A 21822-nucleotide genomic window follows, 5' to 3' on the forward strand; every position below is an offset into this window, starting at 1 on the left:
ACTTCTCATGGATCTTAGGGGGCTGGGAGGGTGAGTCTCCCTCCAGTAACACAATAAGAACAGCAGTGAAAGGATAACTTCTGTCCTCCTCAAATCCTTGATACGTGGTGCCCTCTGCACTCTTCAGGGGAGGAGGAAGGGTGCCGTTCCCCTCTGCACTCTTGGGGTTTTTGTTTGTGGATAATAGCTTTACTGAGATATCATTCATGTGCTGTTAAATGTATCCTTTCCAAGTATGCGATTCAGTGGTTTTTCCCCTATACGCACAGAGTTGTGCCATGACTCTCTAGTCCCAGAATATTTTTCTCATTTGAAAACAAAATTCTCTTAAGAAAAACACACACACACCAAAAACAAATCACTATGCTGTATATCTAAAGGTAGCACAATACTGTAAATCAATTGTACTCCAGTTTAAAAAAGAACCAATGAAAAAGATGCTGTATATCCCTTAGGAGTCACTCTACATCCCCACCACCACCCCCAGCCCCTGGCAACCACTAATGTAGTTTCTATATCTAGGGAATTGCCTTTTCTAGACATTCCATATGTTACGGGGCTGGATCGCATCCCTCTAAATTCACACGCTGAAAGTCTTGACTCCTAGTATCTCGGAATGCAGCCAAATCAGGAGATAAGGTCTTTAAAGAGATGATTAGGGTCAAACGGGGTCCCTAGCATGGGCTCTCAGAGAAGACAATGGCAACCCATTCCAGTACTCTTGCCTGGAAAATCCCATGGACAGAGGAGCCTGGTGGACTGCAGTCCATGGGGTCACGACTGAGCGACTTCACTTTCACTTTCATGCATTGGAGAAGGAAATGGCAACCCACTCCAGTGTTCTTGCCTGGAGAATCCCAGGGACGGGGGAGCCTGCTGGTCTGCCATCTATGGGGTCACACAGAGTCGGACACGACTGAAGCGACTTAGCAGCAGCGTGGGCCCTACTCCAATAGGCCTGGTGTCCTTGTAGAAAAAAGGAGATCAGGACTCAGACATGCACAGAGGGATGAGCACTTGAGGACAAAGGGAGGAGACGGCCGTCTGCACGCCCACGAGAGGGGTCTCGGGAGGAACCAGCCCTGCTGAGACCTTGATCTTAGACTGGGAGAGAGTAGGTGTCTCCTGTTGGAGTCACCCAGTCTGTCATGCTTTATTACTCCGCCCTAGCCAATTCCGGGGCTTCCCTGATGGCTCAGTTGGTAAAGAATCCACCTGCAAGGCAGGAGACCAAGGTTCGATCCCTGTGTCGGGAAGATCCACTGGAGAAAGGATACGCTACCCACTCCAGTATTCTTGGGCTTCCCTGGTGGCTCAGCTGGTAAAGAATCCGCCTGCAATGCCGAAGACCTGGGTTCGATCCCTGCATTGGGAAAATTCCTGGAGAAGGGAAAGGCTACCCATTCCAGCAGTTTGGCCTGCAGAATTCCATGGACTGTATAGTCCATGGGGTCGCAGAGTCAGACACGACTGAGCGACTTTCACTTCACTTCACTTGGCCAATTCCGGGTGCCTAGCTGGTAAAGAATCTGCCTGCGATGCAGGAGACATAGGAGGCACGGGTTTGATCCCTGGGTCTGGAAGATCCCCTAGAAGAGGAAACGGCAACCCACTCCAGTATTCTTGTCTGGGGAAATCCCATGGACCGAGGAGCCTGGCGGGCTACAGTCCGTGGGGGTCGCAAAAGAGTCAGACACGACGGAGGGACTCAACAGCTGCAGCGGGAGAAGCAAATTAATATAGCACGTAACTGGAATCACACAGCGAGTGATTTCTCTCGGTCTGGCCTTCCCACACGCTCAGACTGGCTGACATCCCTCCCTCACCTCCCTCCTCCGTTCCTAACTCTTGGGTGCCCGTTGGCTTTCTTCTTCAGAAAAGCTCTGTTTCCTGGCCACCATTGCCAGCCAGTCTCTATGATCATTCGTATCCTGGGGCTGCTGGAGGAAAAACTTGAAACACTGTTGAAGCAGAACCAAGATGATCATTTGATTTTTAAGACACAAGGCCATATGTCATTGGAACCCAGTGGCTCGGAAATATAACTTACAGAATTTGAAAAATGCATTTCCCTACCACTTTCATTTTTTTTTTTTAAGCACTAAAGATGACTTATTTCTATCTCTCTTTATAAACGACTTAGTGTTTTTAACCACAATATTCTGGGTTATAGTCAAGGCATATCATAAGCATTTTCAGGCAATTTACCACTGCACGTAAGATATTCTGCTTTGGGATTCTATGTGTATAAACTGATAAATTCAAGGCAATTCTTCAATCTCAATGTAATAGTTTTGGTTCAAACAGAACCAGTGTCAAGTGAAAAAGTGTCAGTTGTTCAGTCGTGTCCAACGTTTTGCGACCCCAGGGACTGCAGCCTGCCAGGCTTCTCTGTCCAAGAAATTCTCCAGGCAAGAATACTGGAGTGGGTTGCTATGCCCTTCTCCAGGGGCTCTTCCCAACCCAGGGATCAAACCTGAGTCTCCTGCACTTCAGGCACATTCTTTACCATCTGAGCCACCAGGGAAGCCATTTGTTGTTGGGAAGATTGGTTTGTGCCATTGTGGGAGCAGCCTACGCAAGTCTGAAATTGATAGGGCATGCAGTTAGGAAGGTCAGGTCAGAATATTCTTGGGAACTGACTGAAACTGTTATCCCCAAAAGAAATGTCCTCTTTTTCATGGAAACCTCAGCCAGGCCCAGCAGGCCTTTTTCCTGACTGCATGGGACCCACCCAGATTATCTGAGACAGTCTCCCTAGTTTAAAGTCAACTGATTATGGACTCTGATCACGTTTACAAAATACCTCCACAGCAACACTTGGAATTTGCTGTTGCGGTGGTCCAGTCGCAAAGTCCTGTGCAACTCTTGGCAACCCTATGCACTGCAGCACCCCAGGCTTCCCTGTCCTTCACTCTCCCCCAGAGCTTGCTCAAACTCACGTCCATCGAGTCTGTGATGCCATCCAACCATCTCATCCTCTGTCGTCCCCTTTTCCTCCAGCCTTCAACCTTCCCCAGCATCAGGGTCTTTTCCAGTGAGTCAGCTCTTCACATCAGGTGGCCAGAGTATTGGAGCTTCAGCATCAGTCCTTCCAATGAATATTTAATATGAGTGTTAAGTTAAATGGTGTCTCACCCAAAAAAGATATGTTGAAATCCCAACTTCTGATATCCGTGAAAGTGATCTTATTTGGAAATAGGTAGGGTCTCTGTGGGCGTCTCTCAGGGGCTCAGCAGTAAAGAATCCACCTGCAATGCAAGAGCCACAGGAGACTCGGGTTTGATCCCTGGGTCGGGAAGATCCCCTGGAGAAGGAAATGGCTGCTCGCTCCAATATTCTTGCCTGGAGAATCCCATGGACAGAGGAGCCTGGCGGGGTGCCAGTCCATGGGGCCACAAAGAGTCGGACACGACTAAGCAACTTTCAGTTTCATACTGAATTAGGGTAGTCCTAAATCCAGTGACTACTGTTCTTCGAAGAGAAAGGAGAAGGAGGTTTGTTTATTTATTTTTAATTTTTTTGGCTGTGCCACACGGCATGGGGGACCTTAGTTCCCCAATCAGGGATCGAACCCACAACCCCTGCACTGGAACCACGGAGTCTTCACTGCCAGGAAAGCCCCTGAGAGGGAGGTTTAGACACACACACAGCCACGTGAAGAAGCAGGCAGAGATTGGACATGATACAGCTCTAAGCCAAGGGAAGAGTAAGGATTCCAATAGCTGGAACAGACTGAAAAAAAAGCATTTTTTTTCCCCCACTAGAGCCTTCCATGGCAACCTGTTCCTCCCAGTACCTTGAGTTTGCACTTCTGGCCTCCAGGAAAAAAAAGAAAGTAAACTTGTATGGTTTTAAGCCCCTGTGGTATACGGTACTTTGTTACAGCTGTTCTGCCCTAGGAAATAGACAGGGTGTCTGATTGAATCACCGCCAACTGTGTGAAGATGCGTGAGGTTAACACATCAAAAGACCCTGACACCTGCCTCCCCTTCTTATCTGTCTGTCCTAACCTTCTGCTCCTCCACGGAGCTCTTATTCCAGTTGGGGAAAACCCAACAAAAACATAAACATCGACATGTTGGCTCGAGAGAGAGAGAACTTGATGGAGGCGGGGGAGGGGTCCCTCATCCCAGCAGAGAGAGCTGAGGGTCCCGGGTTGCCAAGGAAATGTATGGGACGTGGGAGTGGGGGTTGGGGGGAGGGGGGGAGGGGCGAGCTGAAAGTATTTAGGAACCAGGTCGGGCTGGGGTGAGGGTGGGGAGGGGGCTGGAACCACGTAGGTGTGGGGAAAGTGAAAAAAACACAGAGCATCCCGCCTCTTACTAATTTTCGTTTGTCTTTAAAGACACAAGAAGTGGGTTCTAGCCCTGGGTCAGGAAGATCCCCTGGAGGAGAACACAGCAACCCGCTCCAGTATGCTTGCCTGGAGAATCCCCAGGGACAGAGGAGCCTGGCGGGCTGCAGTCCCTGTGGTCGCACAGAGTTGGCCCCGGTTGTGTGACTAACACACAACACGACTACGGGCCTGTGTGTCCCCTATTGTCCGTATGGCTTCACATTTTTATATAAAATTTGTTTTCTTGTCTCCTCTCCAGAGGCCACTTTCAGTTTCTTCACAATGGGATTGTGTCTGCCTGTACAAGCTCAAGTGCTTTATATTTTCAAAATAGTTGTCTCCGCTGAAATAGACCATCCTGAGTTGCTTAAGCAAGCTTCTGATATTTTAGAATAGTCACAGAGGCACTGTGACTGAGACCCTCATCTCTCCCTCACCTGTTTCCCCCCTACATATGGACTGGCTTTGTCACAGCAAACAAACTGACCTGCACTCATTGCTATGAACCAGACTCCAGACTGTTTGTGGATTTCCCCAGTTCTTCCGCTGAGACTCTTTTCTGCCCAGGAACAGAGTTCAGGCATCTGCTTGGGTGCCTCAGGGCTGGGACAAGGTCTCCATCCTTCCTTGTTTTTGATGACCTTGCCAGTTTTGAGCAATGTTAGGCAGGTATTTTATAGACTGTCGTTCAGTTTGAGTTTGTGTCCCGTTTTTCTCATGATTAGACTGGGATTGTGGGATTTGGGAGATGCTCAAACTTTTCCTGCCATTCCTTTGCTTATAATGTTTAAACAGACATGGCATGTGTGTGTGCTGGAACTGTCTGACTCCTTGCGACCCCGTGGGCTGACGCCCACCAGGCTCCTCTGTCCATGGGATTTCTAGGCAAGAAGACTGGAGTGGGTTGCCATTTCCTTCTCCAGGGGAATCTTCCCAACCCAGGGATCAAACCTGGGTCTCCTGCATCTCCTGAATTGGCAGGTAGATTCTTTACCACTGAGTCACCTGGGAAGCCTCAGCAGACATCAGTATATCCTAAACAAGAATCACACTTAAACTAGGAATCATGTCTTTAGCAGCTGTGATCACTTATTTACAATCATTTACTTAGTAGCTGGAATCTTCCTCCTCTTTCCTGAAGAATACAGAAAGCTACGGGAGATGCAGCCACCATTTGGTATTCTTAGCTCGTTGTGAGAAACCTTTCCATCTTCAAATTCTGCCGTTCTGGGAAGAACTGTAGCATTTAAAACTTCAAACCTCTTTGGAATTATCTAGTCACTTGAAAAAGTTATTTTCGTCATCCAAGGGGATCTATGCAAAGGCAAACTACCCCCCCCCCCCTTTTGGATCTTATTTCTAGTTTCCCTGCCCCAGAAATCATCTCAAATCTTTCTCATGCTTTTAGCCACTGTTCAGGCTGTGCCTTGGAAACCCGCTGACTGCTGAGGGTCAGCTCCACATTCGAGTGACCGGATGGCAGTGTGTGGCCATGGGCTTCCGTGGCTGGGGAGAGTCTTACCCGAAGCAGTCATTTCCAGATATGTGACTGATTCTAATGGTTATCTCAAAAATACATTGAAATGTTCTTTCCCTTCCTCCCTCCCTTAGGGACATTTTAAGAACTGTAGGTGACAGATATCTGACCTCAGTAAATGGCTTCCGTCAAGTGACCATGACAAAAAAATGGAAAGAGTTTCTCACACATGTACTAGGGAGAAGCCCTGTGTTCCAATTCCTTTGAGTTTTATGGTGCTTTCCTGAATTTGCTGAGTTTTCTGTTTTTATGAAGTCAAGTTTCAGTTCAATTCAGTTACTCAGTCGTGGCAGACTCTTTGGGACCCCATGGACTGTAGCACACCTGGCCTCCCTGTCCATCACCAACTCCCGGAGCTTGCTCAAACTCATGTCCATCGAGCCAGTGATGCCATCCAACCATCTCATCCTCTGTCATCCCCTTCTCCTCCCGCCTTCAGTCTTTCCCAGCATCAGGGTCTTTTCCAGTGAGTCAGTTCTTCCCATCAGGTGGCCAAAGGATTGGAGTTTCAGCTTCAGCATCAGTCCTTCCAATGAATATTCAGGACTGAGTTCCTTTAAGATGGACTGGTTGAACCTCCTTGAAGTCCAAGGGACTCTCAAGAGTCTTCTCCAACACCACAGTTCAAAAGCATCCATTCTTTGGCGCTCAGCCTTCTTTATGGTCCAACTCTCACATTCATACATGACTACTGGAGAAACTATAGCTTTGACTAGATGGACCTTTGTCGGCAAAGTAATGTCTCTGCTTTTTAATATGCTGTCTAGGTTGGTCATAACTTTTCTTCCAAGGAACAAGTGTCTTTTTAATTTCATGACTGCAATCAGCAGTGATTTTGGAGCCCAAGAAAATAAAATCTGTCACTGTTTTCATTGTTTACTGAGATATAATTCATAAGCTTCCCTGGTGCCTCAGACGGTAAAGAATCTGCCTGCAATGTGGGAGACCTGGGTTCAGTCACGGGGTTGGGAAGATCCCCCTGGAGAAGGGAATGGCAACCCACTCCAGTAGTCTTGTCTGCAAAATCCCGAGGACAGAGGAGCCTGGTGGGCTAGAGTCCAGAGGGTTGCAAAGAGTCAGACACGACGGAAGCGACTTAGCAGACGCACACAGAGCGACAATGTGCATGTCCCTTCCCTTGCTGAAGGACATCTGGGTGGTTTCCAGCATTGGGCATCTATGAGCCGACCTTCAAGGGTACAGCCTTCTGTGTGAACCTACACTTTCACTCTCCTAGGTGACTAAGTAGGAGGCCACGGCTGGGTTGTGTGTGCCCATGTGATCTTCTCAGGTGGCTGTTCATTTCATAAAAACATCAGAAAGGCCTTCTGACAAAGGCAGTGGAGGGAAAAAAAAAAAAATGCAAATATTCCACCTCCATGTCGTTTCACCTGTGCTTCGCTTTTCTTGCAGCTGCTGAATGTTCTTTGTCAACGTAGTGTTGAGCTTGACTATGTGGGAGATGATTTCTGTGCAGCGACTATTTATAAAATCTTCTCTCCTAGGCTCCTTCTCCACGGTGACTCTTGAACACTAAATGCAGAAGTGGAAACAAATGGAGGCAAAAAAACAAACACATTATGTCTTATAATGAAACACGGTTACCAAAATAGAGAGGGAAGAGGAACGGCCTTTTGACACTTACCGTCTGCTGTTATTTTGTAACTGTAACAGCCCTGTACTCTGAGTAAACCCAGGCAGCTCCTTGGTTGCCGTTCGTTCTGCCTGTTGCTGGGTGGGTGGGCTTGGAAATTGTTCGCTGATCCGGAGGCAACGTGGTTTGTGTTTGGCAGGGCCGTAGGATTTGGAACTACAGTAGATGGGCCACTTTGGAAAGCAGAATATGAACATTGGGGCTTCCCTGGTGATTCAGATGGTAAAGAATCTGCCTGCAATGCGGAAGACCGGTTCCGTCCCTGGGTCGGGAAGATGCCCTGGAGGAGGGCGTGGCAACCCACTCCAGTACTCCTGCCTGGAGCATCCCATGGACAGAGCAGCCTGGCGGGGCTACAGTCCACGGGGGTCGCAAAGACTCGCACATGACTGAGCGACGGATAACACACGATGAAACAGGTCTACCCTTGAACGTCCTGAAACCTGTATGTCGCGGCCACCTTCTCTGGCAAAAGGGGACTTTGCAGACGCGGCTCAATTTAGAACTTTGCGATGGAAAATTTATCGCGGATTATACAGTTTGGGCTAATCGAATCTCCAGGATCGGGCAGCAGGGGGGTTGTGCATTGGGAAAAGGACACAACCAAAGCGAGGTCGCCTGTCAAAGCCTTTGGGATCGAGACACTGGAAAAGGCAGAAGCAGCCCGATTCTTGCCTGGAATCTGAAAGAACCAGCCTGCCAGCAACTCAATGTCAATTAGCCCAGTGAGACCCACAGGGGACCTGTGGCCTCCAAAAGGGTCAGATAACAAGTTTGGCTTATTATTAATTTATTTTTGGCCACACTGGGGCTTCATTGCTCTTCTCTCTAGCTGTGATGAGTGGGGGGCTTACTCTCTAGATGCGACGTGCAGATCTCTCACTGTGCCGGCTTCTCTGGCTGTGGGACTTGGGCTCTGTACTTCTGGCCCATGGGCCTAGCTGCCCCCGCGGCACGTGGAATTTTCCCAGATCAGGGATCGCGAATCCACTCTTCCCCCCTGAATTGGCAGGAGGATTCCTAACCCCTGATCACCAGGGAAGTCCAGATAATCAGTTTTATCTATGTATATTTTTTTATTTACGCCACTAAGTGTGCGGTAATTGGTTGTAGCGACAAAAGGAAACTGATACAGCCCTTAACCTCTGTGAGACTGAGCTTTCCTTCCCTGTGAAACAGATACGATCCCTACTGTATCTCCCCAGCAACGTCATAGGTTGCTATGGCAACAGATGAGGTCATCTTTGAAAACTGTTTAGGAAACCATCACAACACTTTCACAGCTAGGAAAAGCCTTGGTTCTTCCTCTGCCCACCTGCGTCTGTTCCTGTCAAGAGAAGTTTGATTTCCCCAAGTCCTTCCAATGGCCTCCACCCTCTCCGAGCGGGTGGCTCTCCCCAGGCGTCTCTGCGCCTTTTTAGGACCCATCCCTGAAAACAGGATGGGCTGGGTTCCTGAAGACACACTGCTGCTTTTCCGCCATCGTGTTCCTTCTGCCTTTTATTCAATATGAGAAAAAAAGAGGGTTCCCTCATACAACATTTTATGGAAAGTGTTTTCTTTGTAGTTATTTTCTCTGGGCCGAGTCTGGCTTGCAGCCTGTGAGCTCACTAGTGGTGAAGCGTGGAGGCCTCGCTCTAGATTCCACAGGCGGGCTTTTCATCGTGGTGGCTTCTCTCATTGTGGGGCACTGGCTTAGCTTCCCTGTGCCACGTAGGATCTTAGTTTCCTCACTGAGGATCGAACCCAAAAAGGCGGATTCTCAACCACTGAATCGCCAGGAAAGTCCCTCTGAAAACTTTTTGAAAACAAATTATAAAAACAGAAAAGAATTTCCTAGGAAGAGGTCGGCAAGTTACATGAAGAACCCTGAGTCCTTCAGTTCAGTTCAGTCGCTCTGTCGTGTCCGACTCTTGGCGACCCCGTGGACCGCAGCACGCCAGGTTTCCCTGTGCATCACCAACTCCCAGAGTCTACTCAGACTCATGTCCATTGATTCGGTGATGCCATCCAACCATCTCATCCTCTGTCGTCTCCTTCTCCTCCCACCTTCAATCTTTCCCAGCATCGGGGTCTTTTCCAATGAGTCAGTTTTTCGCATCAGGTGGCCAAAGAATTGGAGCTTCAGCTTCAGCATCAGTCCTTCCAGCGAATATTCAGGACTGATTTCTTTTAGGATGGACTGGTCCTTTAGGATGATTTCCTTTAGGATGGACTGAGTCCTTCGATCGCCTAACTTGGGTTTCTGGGCCAAGTAGTCAGTATTATTCACGCTTCACTGGGTCACTGACCTCTGCTTTTATAGCGCTGTGAGCTGAAAAGGAACGGACGCGCGTGTGTTGCAATAAAGCTTTACTGATGGACACTGAAATCCAAGTGTGACCTAATTTCCATGTCACAAACCATCACTGTTCTTTAGATTTTTTTCCCCCCCAATCTTATAAATATTATTTAGTTTTGGCTGTGCTGGGTCTCCATTGCTTCATGGGCTTTGCTCTAGTTGTGGTGGGTGGTGTGGCGGGGTTGGGGGGCTGTCTTGTTCATTACAGTTTCCCCAGAACCTGTGCTTTATAACACCTTTTGATATTTTTTAATCATGGAGGAAACTTTTTGGTGTTAATTCAGCGTTTAAAAATATGGATTATGTTGATGAGTTAAGTTTTTGGCTCCCCCTTAAAAGCACCTCAATCTACGGTCCTGGCCCATGAACCGTGGGAGGGTATTCCATGCTGGTGACATGAATGAGTCCCACTAAATGTGATGGGGAACTATTGCACTTTCTCCCTCGGTAGACAGATTAAAGGGAGTCCATGAACTTGGGTGGGAAGAACCCCTGCAGCGATCCCAAATCCAGCATTTCCGAAAACTGTGACTATAGCGGAGATGACAGATATCGGTACCTTTCATTTGCCACCAAGCTGTCACCAACAGAAGTCTGATGTATTTTCAGAGCAGGTTACAGATGAATCCCATTTTGTTTACATGTACCACTGCTTTGAAATGATGGAAGTTATTAGTCCCACCTCGAGAGCTTATGATTGGAAGGACTGAGAAACAAGGGCATGTATCATGACATCGGAAGGCCTGAAAAAAAATTTAACTGCATCTTAACAGACTTGAGTTTCTTTGTCATCTTATATGTATTATGTATGTATGCATTTGGAATCAATATAATCACTAAATTGCCAGAGAAGGTCTGGGGCATGGAAATGGTTACAAGACCCCTTCCTCAACCCTTTAACTTCTTGGAATTTTGAATGTTGCAACCCCACGGACTGTAACCTGCCAGGCTCCCCTGTCTATGGAACTCTCCAGGCCAGAATACAGGAGTGGGTAGCCTATCCCTTCTCCGGGGGATCCTCCTGACCCAGGAATCGAACTGGGGTCTGTTACGTTGCAGGTGGATTCTTTACCAGCTGAGCGACCGTGGGTCCAATCTTTCCCTCTGAACCCTGGAGATAAAAAAATCCCTGCCCTCCAGTATTATCGGGAGGATCGTATTCGATACTGTGGTACCAGCTCCCCCATGCCAAGTGCAAGGTGTTTGCCGTATTCGCAGGATGCTAACTGAAGGTGACGTTCCAAATAGAAGGAAACAGCCATGACTCACATGAATTACCCTGCGGGCAGCGCCATAACAAAGCACCGCAGACTGCGTGGTTCAAGGAAGAGAAATTTACAGGGGCTACCCTGGTGGTCCAGTCCTTAAGACTCTGCACTACCAATGCAGGGGGCAAGGGTAAACTGGTTCGATCCCTGATGGGGAAACTAAGATCCCATCCGCAGTGTGGGGAAAGTTTAAAAAAAAAAAAAAATGTATTTTCTCACCGTCTTGGAGGCTGGAAGTCTGGGTCAGGATGTTGGCAGGGTGGAGTTCTCCAAAGACCTCCCTTCTTGCTGTGTCTTTACACGGTCATCCCTTGGTGTGTGTTTGTGTCCGAATAGGTCTATTCTTGCAGGTGGGTGTCCTAACAGCCTTTTCTTAGAAGGACACCAGTCAGATGGGATAAGGAAGGTCACCGTAATGACTGCCTATGATTTATTGATTACTTTATAAGCTGGCTTTCCAAAAGCAGTTGTGTTTCTGCATGCTGTAGTCCATGGGGTCGCTAAGAGTCAGAGAAAACTGAGCAACCGAACTGAGCAGAAGGTATTAGGGCTTAGGACTTGAACGTAGGAGTCTGAGTGGGGAGACACAATTCACCCCACCTCGAAGGACAGATGAGGGACTTTCCTGGTGGTCTGGTGGTTAAGAATCCACCTTCAGGTGCAAGGGCACGTGGGTTAGATCCCTGGTCGGGAACTAAGATCCTGCATACCTCACAGCAATGAAGCCCACTTTATTGTTGGGCTGTCTTTATTTACTGTTAAACACCACAGTGAAAATCCTGTGTGATGCATCCATGACCCGATGCAAGCAAAAATAAATAAATAAAAAACATGCTGTTGGCCCAGCTGGGAAAGACTCCACGCCTGCAACACGGGAGACCTGGATTCGATCCCTGGGTTGGGAAGATCCCTTGGAATGGCTACCCACTCCAGTGTTCTGGCCTGGAGAATTCCATGGACTACTATACAGTCCATGGGGTTGCAAAGAGTGGGACACGACTGAGCGACTTTCACTTTTCTAAAAAATAAAAAAGAGAGAGATCTGATGTCTCTCCAGCTCAAGAGGAGAAGAAAGGGTATCACCTATGTCCAGGCCTCTGTGTCAGACGATGGACCTCTCTCTCTGTCCTCACCCCTGTTTACTTCTCCAAGGATGTTCACGCTCAGCCTTGTTGTATAACCAGCCCGTTTTATAGTTTCCATTCCGGTCTCCCTAAGGAAAATTAGAAGCAAGCGCCCATAGCAAATGGGTTTCCCTGGTAGCTCAGCTGTAAAGAATCCTCCTGCAATGTGGGAGACCAGGGTTCGATTCCTGGGTCGGGAAGATCCCCTGGAGGAGGGCATGGCAACCCACTGCAGTATTCTTGCCTGGAGAATCCCCCTGGACAGAGGAGCCTGGCGGGCTACATGGTCCACGGGATCGCAAGAGTCAGATGCGATTTAGCGAGTAAACAACAATAATAATCCTAAAGCAAACATTGGCCAGAGGTTTGTAAGTGAGGTTGGCGAGGACTCACCCCTTATTCGTTTCGTAAGGGAAGTTTATGGTAGGTAGATGCTTCCTCAAAAGTGAGATAGCCTCTGCGACCATCACCGAGGCATGGAGCACAGCAATCCTGGAGTCTCGGTCCTTTCTGAGATTTGCAAGCAAATACCTGGCCTATGTGGGCTTCTCAGGTGGCTCCGATGGTATGGTGCCTGCCTGAAAATGCGGGAGACCTGGGTTCGATTCCTGGGTAGGGAAGATCCCCTGGAGAAGGAAATGGCAAACCCACTCCAGGACTCTTGCCTGGAAAATTCCATGGACGGAGGAGCCTGGTGGGCTGCAGTCCACGGGGTCGCAAGGAGTCAGACATGACTGAGCGACTTTACTTTCACTTTATTGGCCTACATCTGAGGAACTAAAAAATCAAATGGGCCTCAGTGAAATTAGATATTGGATTCAATGAAAACTAGGCAGTAATTCTCGAGAGAAGCTTAATGCCTCTTCCTACTGTCTCTTTTTTAAAAAAAAATATTAATAGACTGTTTTTTAAAGAACCGTTTTAGATGTACAGAACAATTTAGCATACAGTACAGAGAGTTCCATTTTCCCACCTCCTACACGGCATTTCCAGTGTGAACATCTTTTGTGTGAGAGTGGTACATTTGTTACCCCTCTTTATCAGATCAATATCGATAAAATCCACAGTTTATATTCGAGGTCACTTTTGGTGCTGGCCAGGTCTACCTGTTTGGACAAATAGTTTCATACAAAATGGGTTCACTGCCCCGAAAAGTCCCTTGGGAGCCCCATGTTCAGCCCTAATTTCTCATCCTCAGAGCCCCCAGGCAACCACTGACCTTTCCAGTTTGGCATTTTCTAGAACGTCATAGATGGCTTACTCCTTGGAAGAGAAGTTACGACCAACCCAGACAGCATATTAAAAAGCAGAGATGTTACTTTGCTGACAAAGGTCCGTCTAGTCAAGGCTGTGGTTTTTCCAGTAGTCATGTATGGATGTGAGAGTTGAACTATAAAGAAAACTGAGCACTGAAGAATTGATGCTTTTGAACTGTGGTGTTGGAGAAGACTCTTGAGAGTTCCCTGGACTGCAAGGAGATCCACCTAGCCCATCCTAAAGGAAATCAGTCCTGAATATTCATTGGAAGACTGATGTTGAAGCTGAAACTCCAATCCTTTGGTCACCTGATGTGAAGAACGGACACATTGGAAAAGACCCTGATGCTGGGAAAGATTGAGGGCACGAGGAGAAGGGGACGACAGAGGATGAGATGGCTGGATGGCATCACCAACTCAATGGACGTGAATTTGAGCAAGCTCTGAGAGTTGGTGATGGACAGGGAGGCCTTGAGTGCTGTAGTCCATGGGGTTGCAGAGAGTCGGGCACGACTGAGCGGCTGAACTGAACTGAACTGAGAATGTCAGACTCGGAATCATACAGGATGTAGACTTTTCAGATTGGCTTCTTACACTCCTTGATATACATTTAAAGTTCCTCCATGTCTTTCCATGGTTGGCTATCTCATTTCTTCTCATTGCAGAATAATATTCTACCATATGGATGTGTCCCAATTTGCTTATCTGTCCACCTACCAACAAACATCGAGGCTGCCTTCGGCGTTGGGTGAATAAGGCTGCTAGACATCGCTGTGCGGGTTTTTCTGCAGACACACGTTTTCAACTTAGCTGGGTTGAAAACCCGGGAGCGTAGCTGTATGTTTCTGCTTTATAAGAAACTGACCAACTGCCTTCCGAAGTTTCACATTCCCACCAGCAGGGCATTCAGAGTTCCTGTTCGTCTGCATCCTGTTAGCATTTGATTTTTTCCTTTTCTTTTTTTGCCCTGCTTGCATTCTCTTGGTCCCCAGACCTGGAACAGAACCCGGGGCCTATGAATTCAAAGTACCGGGTCCCTAACCACTGGCCCGCCAGGGAGTTCTCTGTACATTGTCTCAATGTGATACTTCCCTGTGATATGTAATATTCCGCATCTTTTCATGTGCTTGCTTGACATCTGTCTTATCTCTTTGGGGAGATTTTGTTTCCAGACCTTTCGCCCATTTTTATTTTGGGTTTTGTCTTAGTGTCCAGTTTTGAGACTTTTTTTTTTTTTTGCCTATTTTGGGTTCAGTCTTTTATCAGATATGGATTTTTTTGCAAATATGATCTCCCAGTCTGTAAGCTTGTGTTTTCATTCTCTTAACAGTCTCCTTTGTAGAACGTTAAGTTTTCAATTTTATTAGTGAAAAGTGAAGTCGCTCAGTCGTGTCCGACTCTTTGTGACCCCATGGACTGGTGCCTACCAGGCTACTAAGTCCATGGAATTTTCCAGGCAAGAGTCCTGGAGTGGGTTTGCCATTTCCTTCGCCAGGGGATCTTCCCTACCCAGGGATCGAACCCGGGTCTCCTGCATTGTAGTCAGACGCTTTACCGTCTGAGCTACCAGGGAAGCCTAGTCCAATTCATCATCATTTTTTTTTTTTTACAGGGATCACGTTATTGATATTTCATCTGAAAACTCATGGCTGAGCCCAAAGCCATCTGGACTTTTCTCCTATGTTTTCTTCTAGGAGTTTTGTGGGTTTTTGCCTTTTGCGTTTAGGCCAGTGATCCATTTTAAGTTAGTTTCTGTGAAAAGCCTAAGGTTTGGGCTAGATTAATAGTTTTGTTTGTTTTGTAAGTGGATGTCCCTTGTTCCAGCCCCATGTGTGGAAAATGATACTCTTTCTCCACTGAAATACTTTCGCTCTTTTGTCAAAAATTAAGTGACTGTATTTGTGCGGGTTCCGGCTGCCCTTTTATTACAAATTTGGTTGCTATTTAGGGGGAATATTGATAGCATTTGTTGCAAGCAGATTCTTGTATTACAGTTCTTTCCATCAACAACCAAAAATAACTGGAGTACAGATATTATGCAGTGGATAACTGGAAATCATTGCTGCTGAGGTCTCCACAGTAGCCTTTATACCCTTATCAGAATGCACTAATTCCTTTCCTGTTCGACTTTAATGTGCTTTTTTTTTCTTCCACCATTTGAAAAATCTGAAAGCCAGATTAAATATAAAAGTCTAATCTCCCACCTACCTACCACCCACCTAGCATTCAGACAGTGGGATTTCAGTGTTATTATGGTAAACACAGGGGGTCGCCTTTCCTATCTGAGGTCTTAACAAAGTCCCTCGGGGCTCCTAGGACTCTCTGATAAAGGTGCTCCAGTTTTTACTTGTAAGAAGACCCCTGGGATTGTTGGGAGCCGATCAAACAGGAAAGATGCCTCCCAAGCTCCCTTGCACTGTTACAATAAAATGAAAGTCGCTCAGTCCTGTCCGATTGTTGGCGACCCCATGGACTATACAGTCCATGGAATTCTCCAGGCCAGAATACTGGAGTGGGTAGCCTTCCCCTTTTTCCAGGGGACCTTCCCAACCCTGGGATCGAACCCAGGTCTCCCGCATTGCAAGCGGATTCTTTACCAGCTGAGCCAGACCAGCTGCAAAAACCGGCCACGCTGGGGCGTAGGAGGGAGCGAGGATTTCCACCACTTTTCCATACTTTAAAAATGACTGGCATCTGCCAAGCCATCAAAACATGCAAAAGAAGCCTTTCTCCTCGTCCCGTTCGGTTCGGAATTTCCAAGCAGCTCCAGACGAGCAGCTAGCGATGGTAAGCCAGAGAGGGCCAGGTTTGGCTGCGCGGCTACTCGAGAGTGTGCGGTAGCCGAGGGCCGAAGTCCCCGTAGAGCCGAGCGCGGTAATGATGTCAACTTGTTATTTACTTTCCAAATCTGAATGACTGAGCAAGGCGAAAGGAGAAATCAATCAACCGCAATGTGACCCTACAGGCGGAAAAAAACGCAGCGCTCCCACCAGCGGGCGGTGGGGGGAAGGGAAGCACGTGTAACCCGGGCAGAGTTGCATCAGGCGCGCTTGCCTGCCCGGGTTTTCTGTTGCATAGCCTTGGTTTTTTTCTTTTTTTCCGATTGCATGAAAAGACTTCACCCTCAGTCCTCACAAGCCCTAGAAGCCCGGGAGCCAGGCCGGGCAGGTTGGAGGCAAGGCCCCGCCACGTCCTTTTGTGTGTGTATCTCTGTGTGTGTGTGTGTGTGTGTGTGTGTGTGTGTGTGTGTGTGTGTGTGTGTGTGTGTGTGTGTGTGTGTGTGTGTGTGTGTGTGTGTGTGTGTGTGTGTGTGTGTGTGTGTGTGTGTGTGTGTGTGTGTGTGTGTGTGTGTGTGTGTGTGTGTGTGTGGTGGTGGATGGGTAGAGGCTTGAATGGCAACCGGTGGAAAAGGGCAAAATCTATTCTGCTGATTCACAACTATGGAGACCGTGTAAGTGTCTTTTTTTTTTTTTTATTGCTGTGCTCGAATAATGGTGCAGTCACCGTCGTTTGAAATCATTGACGTTTTACAGCAATATTCGGCAACGTCATTTTGAGGCCGCCTTTTGGAATGGAGGATCAGCCCCTTAAAAAAAAAAAAGTCACCTCGCCTTCCCTCCCCACACGGTCAGGAACAACAAACGGCCCAGTGTCCCAGAAAGGAGCAAGCGAGGTTACAGTGCAAAATGCTGAGTGTCCTGGGCTCTTTAGGGAAAAAAAAAAAAAACACCCCAAAAAAGCAACAACAACAAAAAAACCTCGTTAGGCACCAAAGGGAGGGGCCGGCTTCCTTGAAAATATTCGGCAAAGCAGACATCCAAGGTGCCGGGGTGCGTGTGCAGCGCGCGCGTGTGTGTTTCAGCGAATTCAGGTCACGCGTGGAGGGCAGTTGTCACCAACCCGGAGGGGCAGAAAGCAACCTGGGGCCTTAGGCTCACCAGGGCTGGGCCGAGTCAGCGATTGCAACTGCACACAGCTTTGCAAATGTCCCAGGTTCCGCAGCCGGCGGCAGGAGGTGGGGGTGGGGACGGGTGAGAAGGCCCCGGTTCCACCACCACTGCCCCCCCAACCCCCGCCTGGAGCCCCCACACCCCAGCTCCTGGCGCCCACCCCAGTGTGTCTTGAGTTTCTTTTTCCCCAAGCGCTTTCCCTGCTAGGGACTTTTACAAAGGCGGAGGCTCCCCTGGAGCCCCCACTTTTGGGGGGAAGGGAAAGGGGCCGCGGGGGCGGGGGGAATGTCCTCTCGGCCGGCGACGTGGAGGGGGCTGGCACCCTCAGGCAGGTTCGGGGAGGGGGGAGTTCATTTTTGAGATGGGGGAGGGTAACACAGCAGCGGCCCCCGTCTCCCTCCCCTCCCCACCCCGGAGGCCACGGGGGTGGCCTGTCCCCTCCTGGATGATGGGTTTGGGACTGGGTGGGGGGTAGGCCCGAGTTTCCCGATGCGCACCCCACCTCCCCGATGGAGGCCACGGGGTTGGGACGAGGTTGGCAGAGAGGAGGGAAAAGGCCCGGGTTCCCCTCACCCACCCCAGGCGTGGCGGGGAAGGGGCAGCTGGGGGAGGGTCGCAGGGTCCCCCTCCGTGGGGGAGGGGCTATATTGGGACGCGGGTCTCCCCCACCCCAGGCTGTGGGGGAGGGGCCCGGGCTCTCACCGCCTGCGCCGTGGGTGTCTGTAGGGGGTGTCCTGATCCTCCGTGGGGGAGGGGGGCTGGCCTGGGACGCGGCCCCTTTGGGCGTGGGGGAGGGCGACGGGGAGGGGACCCAGGCTCTTTTCCCCCGGCGCTGGGGGAGGGTGCAGGGGACCCTGGTCGGGGAGGTGCAGGGGCCCGGGCTCCCCTCCCCCGGCGGTGGGGGAGGGGCGGGCTGGGGGCGGTGGGAAGGGACGCGGGTGGGGGAGGGTGCAGGGGCCCGGGGTCCCCTTTCCCTGCGGCGGGGTCGGGCGCAGGTTGGGGGCCGTGGGGGAGGGCGATGGGGAGGCCGCGCGGGTGGGGGAGCGCGCAGGGGCCCCGAGCGGTGGGGGAGGGCGCGGGCGGGGGCCCGTGGGGGGTCCCGGGTGGGGGAGCGCGCAGGAGCCCCGGGCGGTGGGGGAGGGCGCGGGCCGGGGGCGGCGATCGGGGGCCCCGGGCTCCCCTCCCCCGGCGGCGGCGGCGGGGGCGGGCGCAGGCTGGGGGCGGCGCCCAGGGCCGTCCTCCCGGCCGGGGTCGGCGTTCCGGCGGCCGCTCCCCAGCGGAGGTCACTGGCCGCGCCGGTCCCTCCCGCGTCCCGCCCTCCGCCGCCGCCGCCGCCGTTCTCCCCTCCCCGCCCCGTCCTCCGCGCTCGGCAGCGAGGAGCCGCCCGCGCCCCCGCCCCGCCGCCGCCGCCGCCGCCGCCGCAGCGCCCTCGCCGCCATTCGGCACCCGAAACTTTCCAGCGCGCGCGCGTCTCGGGGACTCGGCGGCGGCGGGGGGCGCGGGGCGGGGGCGGCTCCGGGCGCCGGGCCCTCGGCGGCCGCGGCGCGGCCCGGGCTCGGCGGCGGCGGCGGCCGGCGGGGCGCAGGCTCGGAGCGGCGGCGCCGGACACAAGTTGCGCGGCTCGGGGCGAGGTGAGTGCGCGCGCGGGGCTCGGCCCGGGCCGGGCGCGCTGCGGAAACTTCTCTCGCTCGGGGTATGGGGGAGGCCCGGGCCCGGCTCATTCCCGCCCTCCGAGGGGGTCAGGCCGGCCGCCCGGGGACCCCCGTCTCTGGTAGGGGGGCGGGGGTGCAATGGAGGGGGGGGCCCGGCTTCCCCAAGTGTCCCCCGGGGGCTCGGGCTGGGGTGCTGCGCGCGCTCCCTGCAGGCTGAACAATACCCCGCTGGGGCCGCTCCCCCAAAGTGGTGCCGGCGGGTTGGGGGGGGCGGGCGGAGACTTGAGCGGGGGGGAAGGGGCGGCTTCTTTGTTTTGGGGAGGGGGAGGTGACCGGTAAGTTTTGGCGAGGGGGGTGGGGGTGGGGAGCGCTCCGTTGGTCCCCCCCCCCACCCCGGTGCCGCTTTTGTCTGCCGGGCCGGGGGCTGGCCGGGCGAATGTGCGCGGCCGCGGGGATTCCCCCCTCATGGGGGCGGGGAGTCCCATTCATCGCCCCCCCCGGGGGCGCGGGCCGGGACCCAGGGGGGCGCGCAGCGGCGGCGCGCGCAGGGCGCACTGAGTGGCGGGCGAGGCGGCGCGGGCCCGCGGCGGTTCAGTTTCTACGGCGCGGAAACTGTCAGGAAGTGGGGAGGTCCCCCCAACTTGCGCCCCCACCCTCCCAGCCCGGCCCGGGCGAGGAGAACAGGGTGGGGACCACTTGGGTGGGTGGGAGCGGGCGTCCCTGGGCGATCTACCGAGCGCGCCCTTGGGGGTAGGCGGCTGTAGACCTGTTGCGCCCGGTCTGGGGGGGAAGGGTGCCCCGAGATCCGCGTGCCAGGCGGTGCTTCCTCCTCCCCATCCCCCACCCCGCCACCTTCCCGAGGGGACCTCGCCCACGGCGGTGGGGGTGGCCGGTGCTCGGAATGGAGTGGGGCGCGCCATCGGGGGGTCGCGGGCCACCGGAGGCCGCCGGGGACTGTGACACTTGGGGGTCTCTAGAGACCCCCGCCCCGCCCCGGGCGCTGGGACTTCACGTGCGTTGCCCGTGCGCGGCAGGGGCCCGCGCGCCCAGGATGGTTTTAAGGCACGGCCTGGCCTTTCTCCGCGTCCGCTGCAAATTCCACGAAGTTAAAAAGTCCGAGGTGTGTGGGTGGTGGTGTTGATTTTTTCTCCCTCTGGTCGCCGATGTTGTAGCGCGGAACCGCCAAAGAAATAGAAATCCGTCTCCTCTATTGCTTCTGCCGCGGTTTGGGCTCGCTTGGTTTTGTCACGTGCGGCTTGAGCTGACTTCTTGGAGGTTTTTCTATCCTGACGCGCCGCCTGAGCCCCTAGGTTATAACCTGGAAGGCGAGGGGCGGGACTCCAGCCTGGCGGGTGGAGGCGAGGGGGTGCTGATGGCTGGGGAGGCTCTGGTTAAGTCCAGCCTGATCCGTGGCCTGGGGGGGGGGTAGCAGATGGTGGACGGTCTTCTGCAAAGTTTAGTCATTCCTAGAAAAGACGCGATCGGGTGGGGGTGGGGGAGACGTCGATGATGGAAACCATTGAGACTTGAAGACGCTTTTCGCGCTAAAGGGATGTTCAGATATCTCGGATGTTCTGCAGACTGCCGTGGAAAACCACCCAGCTGGGTACCGAATCCGGAAATGAAAGTTTGAAGTCCCATCCCTTGACCCACGTTTTAAAATGGCCCCTGGAGGATCATTCTGCGTGAAGTTCCTTAACACACACCTGTGGAACAGCCCATGAAGACTCTAAGGTGTTTTTTATTTGGTGTGCTGTGTGAAGCAAGGAGGTTGGCTCTTTTTATTCCAGGGCTTAGTCACTCCAGATATAATCAACACCCGCCCTGCTTCCCAATCATTGAAATCTCACCCCTGGAGCCTGAGTCTCGCCCCTCCTGCAAGTTGGGGTATTTTAGTTAAAGTGCCTGCACTCAACCGCCTTTGAACCAGAGGAGCCTCAGTGTGTCATCGGTGATGACTTCCTGAATGTACCTGGGTGGGAGGTTTGTAGGTTTCAGTGGTAGGCGGCCAAAGACGGGTGTAGAGCCCCTGAGTCCAGCTCCGTGGGGACACGTAAAACTGCTTTTGCTGGAAAAGCAACCTTTGTCCCCATCTGGCCTGAGCTAGTGAAACAGCCCACCCTGACATTCTGCTCCGCCATTGACCTTGAAGTCCTGCCAGTTTTCTGAGTGTCCTTTGCTATATGTGTAAAAATAAAAACGGGAACCCGAGATCACGGTACTCATTGGGTAGTGCAGGGGCAGACAGGAGGAACCATTATGTGTTAAGTTTTTTTGAAAACGTCGAGTTCGCCTGTAAATTTTCACTTTTGCTCTGGTGCGGATAGATTCATCGTCCTTTGGTTGCTCGAATGCCACGCACTGAGGATTTTACAGGCACTTAACGCCCTGTGTGCAGCAATTATTATTTCCATTCAGCTGCAGAAGGCAGTGACTTTGCTTGTGTATGGTGGAGGGAAGATTGTTTGATTCCGGAAACCCAGCTCTGAAGCTTGGTGGTGTTTTATCTTACTGTGTTGACATGGGGTGAATGTTCCCATTTGAAGACAAACTTGTTCAATTACAGAGACACACGCTTTTTCTCCCCCACACAGAATCTTACATTGAACTCTATTTATATAACCCTAGATTTCTCAAGCAGAAATCATGAAAGGTCAATCACAGTGGCAGCACTGTTTTGTCCATTGCTTAATTATCTGGT

At 51.6% G+C, this 21822-nt stretch overlaps 1 protein-coding gene across 1 annotated transcript in view; it reads left to right on the plus strand.

Moving 5' to 3' along the window:
* Positions 1-19000: 19000 nt before the first annotated feature.
* LOC129534938 (F-box-like/WD repeat-containing protein TBL1X) overlaps positions 19001-21822 on the plus strand; it is a 259363-nt gene continuing 256541 nt past the window's right edge. The window contains 1 exon segment of the mRNA XM_088834558.1: positions 19001-19100. The gene's annotated coding sequence lies outside the window, so the exon portion shown is untranslated.

This window comes from Moschus berezovskii, chromosome Y (genome assembly GCF_049115385.1).
Source record: "Moschus berezovskii isolate FMDL1 chromosome Y, NW_MosBer_1.0, whole genome shotgun sequence".
Taxonomy (NCBI): Eukaryota; Metazoa; Chordata; class Mammalia; order Artiodactyla; family Moschidae; genus Moschus; species Moschus berezovskii.